The sequence below is a fragment of the Stegostoma tigrinum genome, chromosome 7, assembly GCF_030684315.1.
Source record: "Stegostoma tigrinum isolate sSteTig4 chromosome 7, sSteTig4.hap1, whole genome shotgun sequence".
NCBI lineage: Eukaryota > Metazoa > Chordata > Chondrichthyes > Orectolobiformes > Stegostomatidae > Stegostoma > Stegostoma tigrinum.
The window spans coordinates 86011048-86030480 of NC_081360.1; the positions used below are offsets into that span (position 1 = coordinate 86011048).

At 38.6% G+C, this 19433-nt stretch overlaps 1 pseudogene; it reads right to left on the reverse strand.

Annotated features, from left to right (window-relative positions):
- Nucleotides 1–992: 992 nt before the first annotated feature.
- The window catches only part of LOC125454035 (large ribosomal subunit protein uL6-like), a 43163-nt pseudogene continuing 24722 nt past the window's right edge, over nt 993–19433 (reverse strand).

Consider the following 19433-nt stretch of genomic DNA (forward strand, 5'->3'; position numbering starts at 1 on the left):
TGCTGTGTTCATCCAGCTCCACATTTTGTTATCTCTATTATTGGACAGAAGTTTAGTTGGTTGATAAGTACAATTGGAGGAAATTTTCCACCCTCCACCAACACACCCCCCCCCCACCTCCCCATGTGTAGGAATGGAAATGGAGTTTGGGGGAGGCAGGGTTGATGATTGGGGCTGGGGTGGACGTTGGTAAAGGACCAGGCTGCTACTCTGGAATGGCTCCTAGCAGTGTAATGACAACAGATTAGGTTCCACTCAATTAATGGTGAATAATAAATTTGAATGATTGGTCAATTAAGGAGTCTTTCTCCAGCATTTTAAAGGTGGCAGTGGAATTCCACTAAATTGCAGATCCAATAGGATGAGGGTTAGAAGCAGGTGGCAATGGGCATGTCAGAACCAGGAGTTGGGATGACAATGTTATTTAACCATTGAGGTTTTAGAGTAGATTTGTAGCTCAGGTTGTAGTTGGCTGACTCACTGAGCTGGCTCGTTGTTCCACAGACATAACATTACCCTGCGGGATAATATCATCAATGCAGTCTCCGATGAAGCACTGCTGTGTTTTCCCGCCTGGTTTGCTCTGTTGAGCTGGATAATAAAACGTCTGCAGAACAATGAACCAGCTCAGCGAGTTAACCAACCACAACACGATTAACCATTGGTCTCTCGAGTTGGCCCTACTTGCTTGGCTCACTTTAAAACCATAAAACACAGGAGCTGAAGTCGCTCATTTGGCCAATTGAGTCTGGTCCATCATTAAATGAGGTCATTACTTCTCTGACAGTCCTCAACTCCACTTTCCTGTCTTGATTTATTCACTGATTATAAACCTCTCTCAACCTAAAATATTTTCAATTTCTATTCAGTCCATAACATTTACTCACTGGTTACTGTCTTAAAGAAACAAAAATGAACTCCAGTGCTAAAAATCTGAATCAATAAACAGAAAGTGCTCAAGCAACTCAGCAGCTGTCTGAAAGAGTTGGGCATCAGAAAGAGCTGAATATTATTTGCTGAACTGCAGAATAGCAGTGGTCTTTTTCACTCACACAGATACCACTCATGAATGTATGAATGTTCTTTTTCATGGTTGCCACTTGTTGAACAAGAGCAGCAGAGTTCAACACCAACTCAATGTTGTTTCCCTCAAGAGCAAACTCATCATTCTGAGACTGGGAGGTTATACATGAAACATCTAGCTTCATATATAATATACTCTCTGAATATACTTCTGTGAGAGGAGTTGAGGGTTTCTACTAGAGATCCTGCTTCCTGAACAATCACATTAATGAGGAAAGGAGCATGGACTAATCTCAGAAAACTAACACAACATGTTCTATGCATGACTCAGACCTGTCCGCACTATGGCCAGCTCTTTACAGTTACTGTAACATTTGTCAGCTCAAAGCTTCTTTATCTCAGTGGCAACAAGGCTGATTTCTGGGTTAATATAATTACATTCCCTGTGTAATGTTCCTTGTGGTTCTTTTGCAATGATTTCATGGCCTTTCAAGTTAACATCGATGCTGTCAAGAATGTCAGCGATCTGGTTGCTGAGAATAGTCTCCTGTGGTCTTACTTAATGCTCACCTTTTTGAGAGTGCCTCAAAACGGAACAGTGCTATGTTCTCCTTGATGCCTCAGCTGCCTCTTCCTGGCTGAGGCTCCAGCTCTGCTGATCCCTTGAGCTGGCTGACAGTCTGGAAAGTTGCTTGTCGCCTTTAATTAGGCACCTCTCTCACTTTCCAGCCCTCGCTGACCTCCTCCTGACAGGATTGTTGGAGGATGAGTCTTTTTTCACCCCAGCTTGCTGGCCACACAACAACCACCTCAATAACAGCATTCTTATCAGTGTGATAAAATCTCACTTAATGTTGCTGTACTCCCATGTTAAGCAGGGGGAGGCAATGACCTCTTGGTATTATCGCTAGACTATTAATCCAGACACCCAGATAACATTCAGGGGACTCAGGTTCAAATCCCGTCCATGGCAGATGGTGGCAATAAACTTTCCAGAATTAAGAATCTAACAATGAACCGATTGTCAATTGTTTGGAAAAACACATCTGGTTCACTCATGTCCTTTCGGGAAGGAAGCTGCCATCCTTACCTTGTCTGGCCTACTTGTGACTCCAGACCTACAGCAATGTGGCTGACCCTGAACTGCCCTCTGGGAAATTAGAGATGGCCTGGTCAGAGATGCTGTTATCTAGTGAATGAATAAAGAGAGAAAAAAAACATATACTTAGCTAGTATCTTGACTGAAATGAGTTGTCCCACAACACTTCACAGATGCTCTATAAAATAAACTATGATACTGAGCCACAAGAAGGAGGTAATCTGTCAAATGACTAAATGGATTGTCAATGAGGTAGATCTTGAGAAATGTCTGAAGGCAGGAAAGTGAGGTAGCAAGGCAATGAGGTGAAGAGAAGGTATTCCAGAGCCTGAGTTTGAGGTTACTGAAGGGAACCAATGGTGGAGAGATTACTAATATGGATGCACTGAGACAGAATGGAAGGAGTGGTGTTATATAATAGGGCTGTGAGATTGTGTGAGGCTACCGTACAGAATGTATCATTCTAGGAATCACTAAACTGCCAGACAGATACAGCTTCTTTTCTGCACTTTGCATTATTTTACAATATTCTCTTCCTACATCAATTTAATGAGGCTTATTTACTTGCATTGTTTCGTGTAATGGAAAAGTTCAGTTAGGTACCCTCAAAAGTTATCATCTAAGCTGGAAAATTGGGATTCATTCACTTAGTGATCGTTTTCTTGGAGAGTATAATGTATCTAATACGTTCATAACACATTTGTTAATTATTAATGGAAGTTGCCTCACTCCTAACCTAGTTACATTAATGCATGCAGAATAACGTGAAACAGTTATGAATAGTAAAAAATGTTTCATCCAGACATAACACTTAGCCTTAGTTATGATTTAACTAGGCAGAAAATGCTCAGCAGGGTTTTATTGAAATTTCCTTGGTGTGAATAAAGCATTGAGAGCTAAAAATCAATTCCCCTCTGCTATCGGTGTACTATTGCTACAGTGTGTACAATGAGGCAGCTCACGAGGGTTTCTTCAGCAGCATGTCCAAAATCTGTGACCTCCACCAACTGGAAGAATCACTGTCTGAGAGCTTTCTGCCTTAATTAAAGGAGGTCTGTTCATGCCTCAAATGCATGCAAATATAGTCTTGTATGTGTAAGAGATGTCTTTGGTTTATTAGGTAGATTCAAACTCCACTGTTTTGTTTCCTTGATAAGTTACTATACAGAACCAATTTGTGACAATATACATAAAGATATTTTTATGAATAAGGTATATTTTTGAAATTAAAAAATATAAAGAAAGCTGGAGCATTTAAAACATTGCATTCTTTCTGTAAATAGACTGTCAAAAAATTCAGCAGCTTGACATATGTCAATAGTATTTTCTACATAAGATTGTTTGAAAAACATAACTGTTTTCATCTACATGATGTTAAAGAGACACTGTTCCAAAGCTGTATAGCAAACCTGTAATTTAGCAGATCTGAGTTTGACTGTGGCTGCATATTTAGATGTTCACTGGGAACAAAAAGTAATGATCATGGGCACTAACTCCATGTATACCAATTCAAAGTTTTGATAATTGTTGGTTTTTAACTTTTACTTTCTACACTGTAGAAATGTATATCAAAATTTAGATGAGCCACAGTTTGGTGGGGCATACTATGGGTGAGCTGCATTGTCAGAAATTGGACCTTTCAGAAGGGATGTGAAAATGATGTCTCTATTTGTGCTTTCAGGTGAACATAAACAGCACATGGCAATATTTCACATTAGGGGAATGGAGTTGAGTTCCATGGAAGCCCCAGCCAATATTGATCCTTCAACCAATTTCTGAAGAAGGGTCCAGGCTGAAGAAATGCCAGCTTTCCTGCTCTTCTGATGCTGCTTGGCCTGCTATGTTCATCCAACTCTACACCTTGTTATCTAAGAAACACACAGTTTGGTCAAAGCTGTTGTGGGCACTTGCTGTGCGTGAATTGGCTGCTGTGTTTCATACATGACACCACTTTAAAAATGCTTCTTGAGCTTTATATAGAGAATTTTGTAGCTTCCCGAATTTTTGAAAGAAATGCAGTAAATTCAATGCCTTGCTCTGAATCTTACAGCATTTTATGGCCAAGTATCAGTTGTATCGAGTTTTTTCGAGGGTAATTCTGTTGAGATTTGTGACTGTATCTTGACTAACCTGTCTCTATGGTATCCATCTTATCTGATTCTAGGTCCATCTTAACTTGTTTCATTTCTGAACCAATTTGCCTCACACCAGGTTTGCCATCATCCCTGGAGCCTGGTCCATATTTAAAAAGCTGCTGTGCAGTCTGAAGCTGCCCTACTCAGTCATGGACAAAAAACCTGACAATGTCAGAGAAAGAGAAGATGGCAGCCAGCTCTGAGTGAGATATCCACAGTCTGGAAGAACAGCCAACAAGAAGGTTAATAATTTTCTCCGACCCACAAATGTAAATCCTACACTCTTTCCTTTGCCCCCTGACATCACTGTATCTCTGATGCTACACTCACCTCCCAACAAGGCTCACACAGTCACTATTGCCTGCAATTTCTTCCATCATTCTCTTTTACCGCTTCAACATCTCATACCACGAACCCTGCAAGTTAACACTGCCTCCTCACTCTCTTGGAACACTAAGGTGTATAACCAACTGCCCCAAGCACATAATCATCAGGCTACCACAATAGGCAGGTTTAAATAAACTTACTTCTCTACGGTTGGATGGGGGAGTAATGTGGAATGGAATTGACTAGATAGCTGTGCATGGAGACCACATGGCCCTCTTGTGTTGAATGACGTCCTTCTGTGCGAAAATTATTCAATGATTTGACTCTAAGCTACAGTGACTTAATGGTTCATATAAGCATTTGCCGATTTTTTAAGCTTTACTGATCGTTTCAAACCAGAATGACCTCAGTGAGACAGTGCGACCAGAAAATTGTTCTCTAATGTGTTAGTGTGTGAACAAATTGTTTTGACAATTTCCAACATAATAAGTAGAGCAACAGTTTTTCTACATTATTGCTTTACTCTTCCAAACCAAAAGACCATAGTTAAGTAATTTGGAACAACTGAAAATACTGCAAAGTCTGCAATTACGAAATTAAAATGGAAGGAGATGTGTCAGTGTGTGAACAAATTGAAGAAATGATGCACTGAATCCACAAGAACCAATAGTCAAAATTCATAGCCCACCATAGCTTTCATTTCAGTTAAAAAAACTTGGTCTGAATTCCCAGCCCAGTGCCTTGAAATTAGTCAAAGATATTTTTGTACGATTATTCAACATACTTTGCAGCAAATTCCTCTATGCTATTTCAGTGCAGGTGGCACTTCATTTGGAATGGAATATACAGACCTGCCAAGTTTTGCTCACATTGAATGAGGTTTAACTATGTGACCTATTTTGGCATATTTCACTTTTGAAAAATAAACATAGTTCCATATGTTTAAAAGGCCTTGTGATCTTCCTGAGCCATTTTCATCATAAATCTCACTCCTACAAGTTCACTGATCTCAACAGCTTTGGAAATATGCCAGTAATTTAACTTCCCTCATGCATCCAACATTTAAATTCAGCAAGTCCCTCTGCTTGAGCTGATTGCAGTTTGCAATCTCTCATCTGATAAAACATGGAAATACAGAAATACAAAACACTTACCAACATGGGTGTTACAAATCTATCTTCCCATGTTCAACTTGCACAGAAAATGAAATTACTCATGTAAAGTATTCAACAACATTTTTCATGTCTGAGAAGTTATCCATGAATATTCAATACCTCTTCCTTTATTGTCATTGATTCATAGAGTTTAAATACTGAGATTTATATTGTGCCTTTCTCACCCTCAGTCCATTTCAAAGTTCTTTACAACCAGTGAAGATCATTATTAAAATGTAGTTGCTATTGAGTGAAACGTGACAACCAAATTGCAGGTAGTAATATCCCACAAACAACATTTGTCTTAAAGGTCAGGTCATCAATTTTCAGGTATTGGTTTGGAATAAATATTGATCAACATACCCTGATCTTCCACAAGCTGTGCCAGGAGACACTTTTTGTCAACCTGAGAGTACAGATGGCGCCTCATTTAAAATCTCATCTAAAAGATTGTCCTTCAGTCATTGTAGCACTCTTCGGTATATTGCAGTACAATGGCTAAATTCTGTGTTCATGGATTTGGAGATGACACTAACCATACCTAATGTGCTAGACTTCACTGTGAAAGTAAATGTTCTCAACATTCATTGTTACTTATGCACAAATTGTGCGGCTATTTTTAAAAATTGTTCGCAGATGAGGGCATCACTGTGTTCATTTCCCATCCCTATTTGTCAAGAATTAAGAACCAACCAGATTGTTGTGGATCTGGAGTCACATATAGGCCAGACTTAGTAAGAAAAATAGTGAACCAGGTGAGTATTTTATAATAAATCGGCAATGGTTTCATGGTCAACATTAGGCTCTTAATTCCAGATTATTTTAAAAATTCAAATTCAACCATATCGTATTATGGGATTCAAACTGAGGTTCCCAGCAAATGCATGGATCTCTGGATTAATAATAAAGCAATAAAACCACCAGACCATCATCTCCATCAGTAGATTACAGAAGTTGTGCATATGGACTAAAACAAAGAAATCCAGACACTGCTGTCTAAGAACATAAGACCATTTGAGATGCAACATTCCTCTGTTGGTTTCCTGGAAACACTACCTCATTACTAAAGTCACCATTTAACCTGTTGGCCAGTGCAAAGTTTCTGTATTTACCTCAAAGCTACAGAATAAACTTACAAGAAAGAAAAGGTCTTGTGCATTAGATAAAAGTGCTTTCACGATGGTATAAAAGTGTGGAATACTATTTCTTAACTGGTGTTGGAAATTTTTAAAGAAGTGCTAATAAATTATTATTTGCAATTTATTTTTGTCTGTAATTTAATATATTGATGAAATAGTTCTTTCCTATCTTTATTTTGCTTTCTGGATATGGTTCTGCACCTTCTTCCACAATGCTTGCAAACCCAAGAACTCTACCGCCTAGAAAGATGAGGAGAACAGATACATGGAAACACCATCAGTTTCAAGTTTCCCTTCAAGTGACACACCATCCTGAGTTGGAAATATATCACCACCCCTTCATTGTTATTGAATCAACATCTGGGAAGTCATCTCACCACCATCACCTTCTCAAGGCAAATAGGGATGTGTAATAAATGCTAACCTAGCTAGTACTGCCCACACCCTTTGAAGTTTTCCATTATTTTTGAAAAAATGAACTTGAAATAAATATTCTGACTGATGTTTCTTGGTTCACACACTATGCTGTTCATTAATGATTTTTCAATTTCAATCCTGTAGCGGAAACTGAACTTTCAACATGTTTGACTGTCAGGAACTTCCTATTCAAAAGACAATAGATAAGTGCAAGCATAACAAGTGACAAAGTATATATATAGCCTCTTAATTCACATTGACTTCTTAACAAAGTACATTGACCTTTTCCAAGTGATCACTAGAAAGATGATGAATAGGATTTGTGCAGAACTGGGTAATAGTGAGGACAGATTGCATGTTGTCAGTCTCACAATCTCAAGCTGACCTTTCTTTGTGCAATGGCACAAGTCAGTTTAGAGAGCTGGAGATAGTTTCAATGGCTGACTAGGGTGCATTCTGTGTCTCAACATACTTCTACTCTAAAATACGGTGCTGACATGCCTTAATGACCAATGGATATTAGTTGCTCTTAACTGATGTCCAATCCATGAGTATTAGTCTTTGTGCACAAACATGAACGAATAACTAAATCAGCGTGGATCATTCAAAGTAGGGTCTAGCCATTGCCACATGCTAATTTCTTAAGGTCACAGCAGTGAAGGTGAGGGGCAATATAGAATGAATTTTCTAAACAGGACTGAACCCTCCTGGGACAGTTGCAATCCCTCCCTTACATCCTTATAGTCTAACCACAGTCTGATTCATCTCCAAAGATTTAATTTGGTAACATTTCACGGATTAAATCAGAAGGTCAAGGGTTCAAGCCCTAGAGTTCAGTGTTGAACTTATCCTCTAAGCTGATAGTAATAATGTATTGAGGCAATATTGTGTTGCTGAAGGATCAGTCTTTCATACATGACATTAAAGAGCTTTTGTGCTTTCTCAGGTAAATCTAAAAGACTCCATGATGATATATAAAAAGCAACAGAATTCTTCTGAATCCCTGACCAACATTTGTCCATCCACCAGTAGTGGAAGTCTCTCAGGTTTCATTTAACTCATTGTTCCTTGAGGGTCTTTTCTATGTGCGCATTCAGTACAGGGTAATTTGTTTAAACATCAGTTACGATGCTTCTGTCTCTCGGACCACAGCTGAAAAGCCAGGGAATATTTGCTGCCTAAACTTAAACGGAAAGAATACTTGAAACTGGGACTGAATTGCTGCTAGAGTCTGTATAACTATGGTAGTGTTACATCTTCTGGAGAATCAAGAGTGAGGAATAAAATAATGTAAATTGAATTTGATGGTACATATTAATTTTTACAGAAATGTCCTAATGGTAAGGCACTTTATTGAAACCAATGTATGTCAAGTTGAATTTTCTCAGATACTCTCTCAGCAGTGAACGGTCAAGTGAATCCCCTCATACCACTCATTATAATCAGTGATGCTTATAATCTGCTCAGCCACATTTAAGCCAGGGAATTGCTTACAAATTCCATTGCAGTGAAAGTCCCCTACATGCTTCCTCCAGTCATATGATGTTGTTAATTTGACATTGCATTGTAAACAGCTGGCATCTGGGCTTTATAAGTTTTCCCGATTTCTCCAATCTCACTTGAGGGAGTCAACTCCCTATTGATTTCTGCAACCATAAGGATTTCCTCTTTGAGGAGGCTGTCAGAGCTGGATAGAGTTATGACAGGAAGGACATCCGCTGTTCTGTTCCAGCCTTATATTTTTCCCTTTCTTTAAACCTAGCAACATTTTTTTCCCTTCTAACTGCAATTTGAGGATATATTTTATTCATATCAGGGTATGTGGCCATGAGACATGAAACTAAGTGGGCTGCTTTGTTTCTATAAGAATCATATCAGCCCACATTGCTTTAACCAGTATTATTGCACAATGTCCCACAATAATATACATGCATTGAATATCTACCTGTCTTGGCAGACTGGCTGGCTGGAGCAGCAGTCAACATGATTCGGATCCATCATCCTTATGTTGCAGTGTCTCCATCAATACAGTTTGACAACACTTGAAACTGCAGCTCTACCTGTGTTTTGTACATGCGTTTCAAACAGTGTGGCTTAATAATTTTTTGTTATTATCAGTCAAAGGTGACATCCATATTCCATGAACAAATATTTTTTAAAAAGTTAATCACATGATTTGGTATCCAAATAAATAACATACTATTACCCAAACCGTACCAGAAAACAGCAATCATTTATTGATCATTGTAACATGGATATTTCTTAAACCAGCACGCATTGCTAGTCACTAATATTAACTCGAACTGAAACATCACTGCTCCAGTTGATGCTGTTGTTTGTGTACTCTGAACAGACTATATCTGAGGGTAGAGTTAACCTGCTCACAGTCCCACTTTTCTTTCTCACCTTGTTTCACAGCCACTTCACCTGGTTGAGCTCTCAATATCATCACCTAACAAACAGAGAGAGTCTGGCATTCCTGTAGAGCTTGTCATAACTTCTGAATAACACAAAATGCTTTACGTTCGTATAAACAGAAGCAGAGGTAGGCCACTCAGCCTATTGAACCTGCTCCACCACTCATCAGTTCATGGCTGATCTGATTGTAACCTCAAGTCCACCTTCCTAACTACCTTGGTAACTTTTACTCTCTAGCTTAACTTTAGCCTCTCTTTATCTTTTTAGATATTTCAAGAAGCTCTTGCTGTCTGTTTTGATGTCACTTGCAAGTTTATCCTCAAACTTTAAATTATCCCTCTTTTTATCTTGACCATCTCTTTTTGGTTTTTAAAACTCTCCCAATCCACTGGCTTTTTCCACATTGCATTTTTGTTTCTTTAAAATTGACGCTATCTTTAACATTCTTGGCTAATTATGATTGGCTTGTCCTTTCTTAGAATTCCTCTTTCCCTTACCTTCCTGCCCGCATGTAATTTGTTAATTTAAATTGAGATATGGCTGATTTGTTGGTTGTTTTAAAAAAAGCACATTTGTTACTCTGAGTATTTGCTACTCATATATCAACTGTCGGGAACAGAGTATATAACTCTCTGTAGTGCATTGCATTGATTTTGTGTCCCAGCTCGAAAGTGGACGACAAATTTTTATATTTTAAAAAGTAATTGATGCAATCTTAGAAATTTGGGAAAAAAACACACATTCTAATCAAAATAATGTAGTTCTGGTAACTTTAGTGATTAATGCACAGATCTGTACATCTTATCTGTACTCATAGAAACCAAGGTTGTGTATGAATTTTTCGTTGTCCACATGTATTATCCAGTTGGCCTTCAAATAATTTTCCAAATATCTACCACCAGGGTATTGGAGTCTTTTCTAGAATGGCCCTGCTACTATCGTGCTGTGCGTTTATCTCAAACAGGGTGTCTTATCTGTTGCAGAAATTCTAATATTATTTCCTATAATATAAGAAAATGAGGCATTGATATCATGGCATTGAAGTAGATAACAAACATTTCTGAAAACTAACTGCGGTATACAAGCATTACACACTGCAATCACATAAATGCTTGGTGACTGTGATCTATTATGTGACAGGGTGATCTGAGGTAAGAGTGAGTGAGCATAAGATCTATATATCCTCAGAGTATATGCACTGATGATATCATGATCATGTATTTTAAAGGTACACTGACTATGAGGCATAACACAACAGTAGAGAAACTGGAGGAAGAAGCATTGCATGGCAGGAGCTGAAATTGGGAAGGGGGTGGGTTCTGCCAGGAGGAGGAAAATCCAAGGGGGTGGAAAAACTGCAAGAGGTAACTGGAATTGAGGAAACAGCAACATTTGGGGAACAACAGTGGGGAAGATGAAGGATGAAATCACATGTATAACAGCATGGCTTATAGAGGGGAGGATTGCCCCGCCCTTCCCTGAAACTGGGACTTACTAAAACAACCTCTAAAACTTTGTGATCTCTGGTTTAATTATTTCCTACGATAAACTCACAAGCTCTGAGATTAGTTTTTTAAATCATAGCAGGCTTCTGATGAATGCTTTGATATGATGGATTCTTTTTCTGTTTCCTTCATGCCAATTCCATGTCGGTTCAACATTTCAAACAACTCTGCAGATAACTAATATTCACAACTGAGGTCGTTCAAGGGTTGCGTAATTTCATTTCACGTCGATGATTTCAATTTATTGCTATCGGATTTCAAGAGGCAACTAAATGAGTGCTTCAGAATGCAGGTCATCGCAAATGAGTGAAAATGAATATTGCTGAGCAAAGAACTATGTCAAAATTTTCCAGCAGGAATTTCTTCATGAAAAAATAAATTACAGAAATGTTATCCCCAACAGTGCCTTAACATTGCTATTCACTCCACACCACACTTACACATTCCGACACACTTTTCACAACGTTGCAGTAATTATAGGGAATTGTTGAATGACAAGCTCAATTTCCAACATACATACTTCTTTTCCTTTTGCTGACACATAACACTGAGTATATGTGTATTAATGTTTCCCTTGGCATTTGATAAGTTCCTAAACCAACTTCCAGTTGGTTTCAGCCCAGAGACCCCTTGCCCAAACTTTGCGAAAGAAAAACCTTCCAGTGTCCTTTAGTTTCCATTGGCTCTAGCTTTCCAACCAGTGGACATCCTCCCACTTACATTATGCCCAGTAGTTTACAGAGAAACGGCCTTTCTCCTTCTGTTGATCACCGCAGCTATTAACTGTTATGATCATGGTAAATGCGGATTATCAATATTCAATTTCCACTTTTGATTTTTAATACCAAAGACTGTAATGCACTAAGACTTTTAAAAAGGACATAGACAGACTTAAATTTGCTTGTAAAGTCTTATAAATTTGCTCCTTCATTCTGTACTCATTAATCGTGTTTTAAATCAAGTGTGACAGTTGGATGCAAAATAAAACAAAAATCTGTTGCAACTGAAACAGGGTTAAAAGGAGGGAAGTCTATAGCCCCCTCCACACATGGTGATAATAGTCACTCTCTCATTGACAGTCTGTCATTCATTGCCCGTGGTTTTGTTTAAAATTAGACTACTTTAGAGTCTCCATGACTGCATGAGGCAAAATAACCTTCCTTTCTCTTTGGTTTCAGGTGTATAACATGGCACTTGTGTTTCAATAAGCCTTGACCATTTCCTATAGTAACCACCAGTTCCTGTTTGCAGCCAAAGTCTAACACAACTTTCCACCATCCCATTTTTCCCATTCAGTTTTACCTTAAATTTAAAGAGACACTCTAAAACTTAACTATCTTATAACATACCAATAACTCCAACAATTTTTAATACACTTTAGCATGCGGCTATTGCACTTTAATTAAACATAAATAAACAGATCGAAACGTAACAATGTCTCAATTTTAAAATGCAGATTCCTGTTTTTCAGGAATCATCCATGGTTTTCTCCATCTTGTGTTTGTAATATCTTCCAACCCTATAATCCTCCAGGATATTTGGAATCCTCCAATGTTAGTCTCTTGACCATCACCAGTTGACAGTTGTATCTCCATTTACCAAGATTACTTGTTCTAAAATTCCCTCCTTAAATATCTCTCCCTTGTTTTCTCCCTTTAAGATGCTCCTTACAACCTATCTGTTTCCTCAGGCTTTTAGCCATCTGCTCTACTATCCTCTCATGTGGCTTGGTGTTGATTTTATTTATCCAGATTCCTGCAAATCACCTTGGGATATCTTACTACATTACGGGCACACTATAGATACAAGTAGCAGTAGCTATTAAAAATTCTTTGACCAATAAGGTGCACATGCAGATATCGTATGAGGTTTGGATAAATCCATTGAAATAGAACAGACTGCCAATCTTTCCTGGCTAAAATCACACAAGAAAAATAGTGCCCTGTATATGATTCTAGAGATTTTACCCTAGCATACAAAATCTGCTGAAATAGAAAGCAAAAAGATGTCAGTTAACAATCTAAGACTTTTTGTGTTATTAAGTTCACACATCTGAAATGCCCACAATTTTTCACTGCAATTGACGTCACTGTCTGTGTTGGGTTATGTATTGAAAGTAATAAAGCTTACCATTAGCTTCAAATCTCTGTGACCACATTGGAACTTGCCATAATGTTTAACCTTATGTTCAAACAATGATTGGGTTCATTAAAATATAATGTTATTTATACTGGATCAAATCAGACATCAATATACTAATTAACTTGTGCCAACATGTGGTTTTATGAATACTGTAAAGAACCATTTTGAATACCCTAAGTGCCCCTTTGTCAGAATTGTTGTAATGCGAGTGTTATGGAAATATTTAATCACGAACACTGTCTTCTGTGAAGCTCACAGCTGGGTAGTATAACTAAGCAGTGGAATCACCGGAATTAAACCAGCACCAGTCACATTTATTCATAGTCTACAATCTCTTTGGAGGCAGATTTGGCCATCAAATATAAGAATAAAGATATGGCAAACTATGTTTATGACCATTAATACCTTCATTCTTTTGAACCAGAAAGTACTAATTTCACCCCACAATGTACTAAGTTAATTTTGTGAAAAGCACATCTGATGGTTCATCAATTATGGAGAGTGACAATAACGGTGCCTTTCATGGTGCCAACTTTTAATTTATGCTAAACATATCTAAGCATAAGGTGCTTGCAGATTAATTGATTGCCAATTTGATAAAGTATTGTTTACATGCAAAGGCATAAAAAGGTTGGTTGCTTACCTCAGCTCCAAGTCCCTGCAGTGCAATGATAAACATTGATAAACAATGATAAATGATGCAAAGGTTTTTCATTGAAGCCATATAGTCATAAAGTTATAGTGTCCTACAGCACAGAGACAGGCCCTTAGCCCAAACTGGTCCATCCCAACCAAAATGCCCAACCACGCTAACCCCATTTGTCTGCACTTGGCCCATATTCTTCTAAATCTTTCCTATCCATGTATTTGTCCAAATGCCTTTTAAATGTTGTAAATGTATCCACCTCAACCACTTCTTCTGGCAGCTCACTCTATATGTGTAGGACAATCTGCGTAAAAAGGTTGCCCCTCAGGTTCCCATTTATTCTTTCCCCTCTTACCTTAAACTGATGCCCTGTAGTCCTCGATTCCCCATCCCTGGGAAAAAGACTGAGTGCATTTACTCTATCTGGGCCTCTCATGATCTTACACAGTTCTATATGATCCCCCTCAGTCTCCAATCCTCTAAAGAAAAATGTCCTATCTGATCCAAACTCTCCCTGTAACTCAGGCCCTTGAGTCCTGGAAACATCAGTATAAATTTTTCTGCACTCTTTCCAGTTTAATAGCACCCTACCTAAAACTGAACGCAATATTCCAAGTGTGGCCTCATCAACACCCTGTACAACTATAACATGAATTCCCAACTTCTATACTCAATGCCTTGACTGATGAAGACCAGTGTACCAAAAGCCTTCTTCACTGCCCTGTCTACTGGTGACTCCACTTTCACAGAACCGTGCACCTGAAGCCCAAGGTCCCTCTATCAACTATACTCCTTAAGGCCCTACCATTCACCATGGAACTCCTACCTTGACTTGACATTGCAAAATGCAACAACCCACACTTACCTATATTAAACTCCAATTGCCATTTCTCAGCCCACATCCCCAGCCGATCAAGATCCTGCTGTAATTTCTGATAATCTTCCTCACGGTCCATGATATGACCTATTTTAGTGTCATCAGCAAACTTACTAGTCCTGCCTTGTACATCTCATCCAAATAATTAATATAGAGAACAGGCAGCAATGGGCCCAGCACCGACTCCTGAGGCACACCACGAGTCACAGGCCTCCAGTCTGGCAAGCAACCTTCCACTAATATCCTCTGCTTCCTACCATCAAGCCAATTGTGTATCCAATTTGCCAGCTCTCCCTGGATTCCATGCGATCTAACCTTCCAGAGCAGCCCACCATGTGGAACCTTATCAAAGGCCTTACGGAAGTTCATGTAGACTACGTCTATCACCCTGCCCTCATCAACATTCCTGGTTACTTCAACAAAGAACTCTAACAAATTTGTTAGAATTTTGTTCAGACTAAATTTGTTTTATGCATGATCTCCCACACAAAGCCATGCTGACTACTCCTAATCAAAACTTGTCTTTCCAAATGCATGTATATTTTATCCCTCAAAATCTTCCCAAGTAATTTACCTACTACAGGTGTTACATTTGCTGGCCTGTAGTTCCCCGGTTTTTCTTTGCAGTTTCTTCTAGAATAAGGGCGCACAATTACACAAAGTTACAGAATGCAGCCACAGATACTCTTTCCTAAAAGTATTTCAATGCTCATCAAAACTGCTGACTCTTACATAAAAATATACTGTGACGTTTCTGGTATGAGCAGGACAGACTTTCATTCCTATGGCAACATCATTGGCATAATATTCCACATGTTAGTGGAAAGAAGGATTGAAAATCAATGAAAATGAGTAGTGGAGTCTCTCTGAGTGTACTTTATTTTTAAACACATTTACATCTAGATAATTATAAGCCTGACACTGTAGTACAATGGACTCCTTAAGTTTGCGAATACTTCACGAAAACACACTGTACATTTGCCTGTTCAACTTGATTGGCAATTAATATATTCTTTATTATTTTTTGCCTTTTGATTGCAATGAAGATACACTGATTGAAAAGAAGTTGCAGTGTTTTACTTTAAGTATGAATCAAGTTACAAAGATTTATGGTTGAATTGTCTTATTGCAGCAGTTGCATGGAGAATCAGCCGAGCGTCTAAAGATGTAATATATTTGCTAACTGCTTACAAGCAAACATTTCAAAGGGGAGGAATGAGGGCTGTGCTGAGTTTTTGCATTCTCCGCCTAGTAATTTGTCATTCAGGGAATGTCAAGAGTTTCTTGTTAGAGTGATTTAAAAAATGAAGTGCCATTAGCCGTGTTTATTCAGTCTCAAACATGGTTAAGGGGAAATGAATGAGGGACCTCTGATGGTTTTATAATTGTTGCAACCCAAATTCATTGTTGATTGCTTCCTTCCTTCGCTAATAATGATGGAATTCACACCAGCTGCAGCAGTTCAATTTTTTTCTCTGGAAACCACTTGCTTCTTTTTTCTAGGCAATAAAACAATGAATATTGGCAACCCTTGATTTCAAAATGATTGATCTTCATCAAATATCATCTAGTGCTTAGGACAGTAGAAATGAGATTATGCTGGGAGCTGCAAAGTCTGGCTCACTGGAACTTTTTGTGAGTTAAGACCATAGGCAATCTATGATTCTATTCTCTTCTATGCTTTGTATGTCTCCCCATCTGGGAGACTCAATTGGTTGTTGTTAGCTTGAGGGGAATACATCATTAGTATGGGGCAAGATAAAGAGGCAGGTCTTCAGGAACTAGTGCAGCAGCTATGAGAGTTGAAGCCGTGCCATGAATACCATTCTGACTATATAGCCACCTGAATGAAGCAGCCACTGCATTCAGTGAGGGTGCACTGAGGATGGCAATGACCGAATATATTCCCCTAGTGTATTGCCAAGAGTGCTTGGTAGTAACACCAGTCATCAGCTGGCTGAGTCTTAAGGATATTCCTGTCAGACCAGGCATGCAGCAAGTGGTCAGGCAATCAAGAAAAGGGAAATCCTGTCAGATCTTGTTCTCATAAACCTGTTGCAGATCCATCTGCCTGATACATTTGAGGTAAGAGTGACCAGCTTCGCACAGTCATCACAAAGGCAAGATTCTGCCATCATACTGGGGGTATCCTTCAGTGTGGTAAATGGCATCACCACTGGAAATGATAAATTCAGAACACATCCAGCAGTTCAGATCCTCCTCCATGAATCTATTGGCCATTGTCATCAGCTGCAGCTGAACTGTATTCAATCCAGCACCTCACAGTCTGTAAGCTCTACCTCAGATAGGTGGAAATTGTACATATGGAGCAGGTTGAACTGAGGAAAAAAAGTCTGAACCCAGGATGAAATGGTGGAATTTTTGACCAAATCCAGTGCATAAAAGAGATGATCATTTGCCTGGTAACGTGTCAAACCAATTACTTCATGTATAATGGGATAACAAGGTGTAGAGTTGGATGTACGCAGCAGGCTAAGCAGCATCACAGGAGCAGGAAAGCTGAAGTTTCGGGCCGAGACCCTTCTTCATGCATAAGTTCAGTTTTATTTGTAGGGCTTATCTACAGAAAATTGTATTTTAAATGAGGATATGTAAACAATAATACTGGGCAGTGAGTTGTTCCACACATTCTCTTACAGCCAGTATTGTAAAGTGAACAACAGAATGGCCAGTATGATCTCACAGTTGAATGTGGGGTACTTCTGGTGAAGAATAATTCCACACTAAAGCTTATTTCACAGAACTTTCCAATTGTACAACTTCAAGTTTTCTTTCAAAATCACACAACTTGGACGTATACTACTGTTCTTTCATTGGCACTGGGGAAAATTCTTTCTCATCTTACAGCACTATTGGATATCATCTTCATTCAGGCTGCATCAATAAGAAGGTAGGTGATGCGAGTCCTGGAATAGCGTGCAGGCAACAAATGCCAGAGCAGTGCAAGGGCAATGAGTCCCAGAGAAGCATGCAGACAGTGACTCCTGGGCGGACACTGGCGCCAGGTGAGGCAGTCCTGGAACTTACTTTGGAGCAGCTGAGTTCTGGCATGGAGCAGACTGGAGCCTTGGAGCAGAGTGCAGACAGCTGTTGGACTGGGATCTGACACTGGTGATCAAACCACAGAGACCCTGCACTGAGCTGCTACAATGTAATATTTATTTTGACTTTTTTTTAGTCTAATCTATGCCAATCCTTTAACAATGTCTTATTTCTCACTAATTTTTAACACCTGTAAAGTAAAGTAATGCAACTATTTTTATTCTTCTTCTGTATCCAAGATTTGTACCTCGGTACTTGTATCGTAAGATGGGGCCATAAGAGGCTGACATTATAAAAGCTTTTCATTGTACTTCGACAATGGAGTACATGACAATAAAAGACGTTCTAATCCAAAAGATGCTCTATTCTAAGTGCAACTGGTCTGTCAGAAATGCTGGTATCTCTAGATGAGTGATTTGTTTTCTTTGCCCTGCATTATAATAGTTATTATTTTGTAAGTAAATTATTGTTTAAAGTGCTCTGTGATGTTTCATTGTGGTAAAATACTCCTATCGATGAAAGTATTTCACTGTAAGTCTAATGTAATTATCACCTGAGCTATACTTTCGCTGTTACTGCCTTTGACATACAATCTCACTCTTATCAATAAGAAATCTAAATATTTTATGTTATTATTGAAATTAGGTTTTATTTCACAAAGAATAACAAATATCTGTCATTGAGTTTGTATCAGTAGTTCAATCTGTAAATTCAACTTTTGTCATGAGCCATTCATTCTTCTCTCTTGTGGCTTACATCATTAGAAGCACTCGACGTGAATTATGTTAAGTATAAAGTTACTTCATTTATCAAAGATTCCACATTTTAAACCTTTCGTTTCTTAGCTAGTTAGGGCATCTCTCATGTGTACATCTATCTTTCAAGAGCCCACTGTAGATAGGTGTAGAATCAAAGCATTGATATTGATATCACATCTTTCGGCCATCCCAAAGCACTGCTCTGAATATGAATTATTTTCAAAAGCATTGTTGGCTATAAAGGCAAATGCACTGCTAATTTTCTGTCGAGCAAGAGATGAAGGAAACTAACAAGAGCAATAGGAAAACTCACTACTCCTCTCCAAACAATTTTGAACATTCACCTGCACTGACCAACAGGAACTGACAATTTTTTATACAAAGGACAGTGAGGAATGCATTGATAGACTTCAAGCAGACATGGACAAATTGACGGAATGGGTAAGGGCATAATGAATGAAGAGAGAATAATGAGATGGTACAAAATGGTCAAAGGACCTAAGAGTGTTTGGGCAAAGATTTATGGAAGTTGCTGGTATGATGCTGCAATTGGTAAAGTATTTGTGTGTTATGAATAGAGGCATAGAATATAAATGAAAGGATGAATTGCTTAGCCTGCACAAAACAGTTGAGTGATCCTGGACAAAAAAAATTGTACTCAGTTTTGGGCATCATGCTTTAGGGAGCATGGGTATATTTGGAAACAGTATGGAAAGATTAGGTGTAAAGT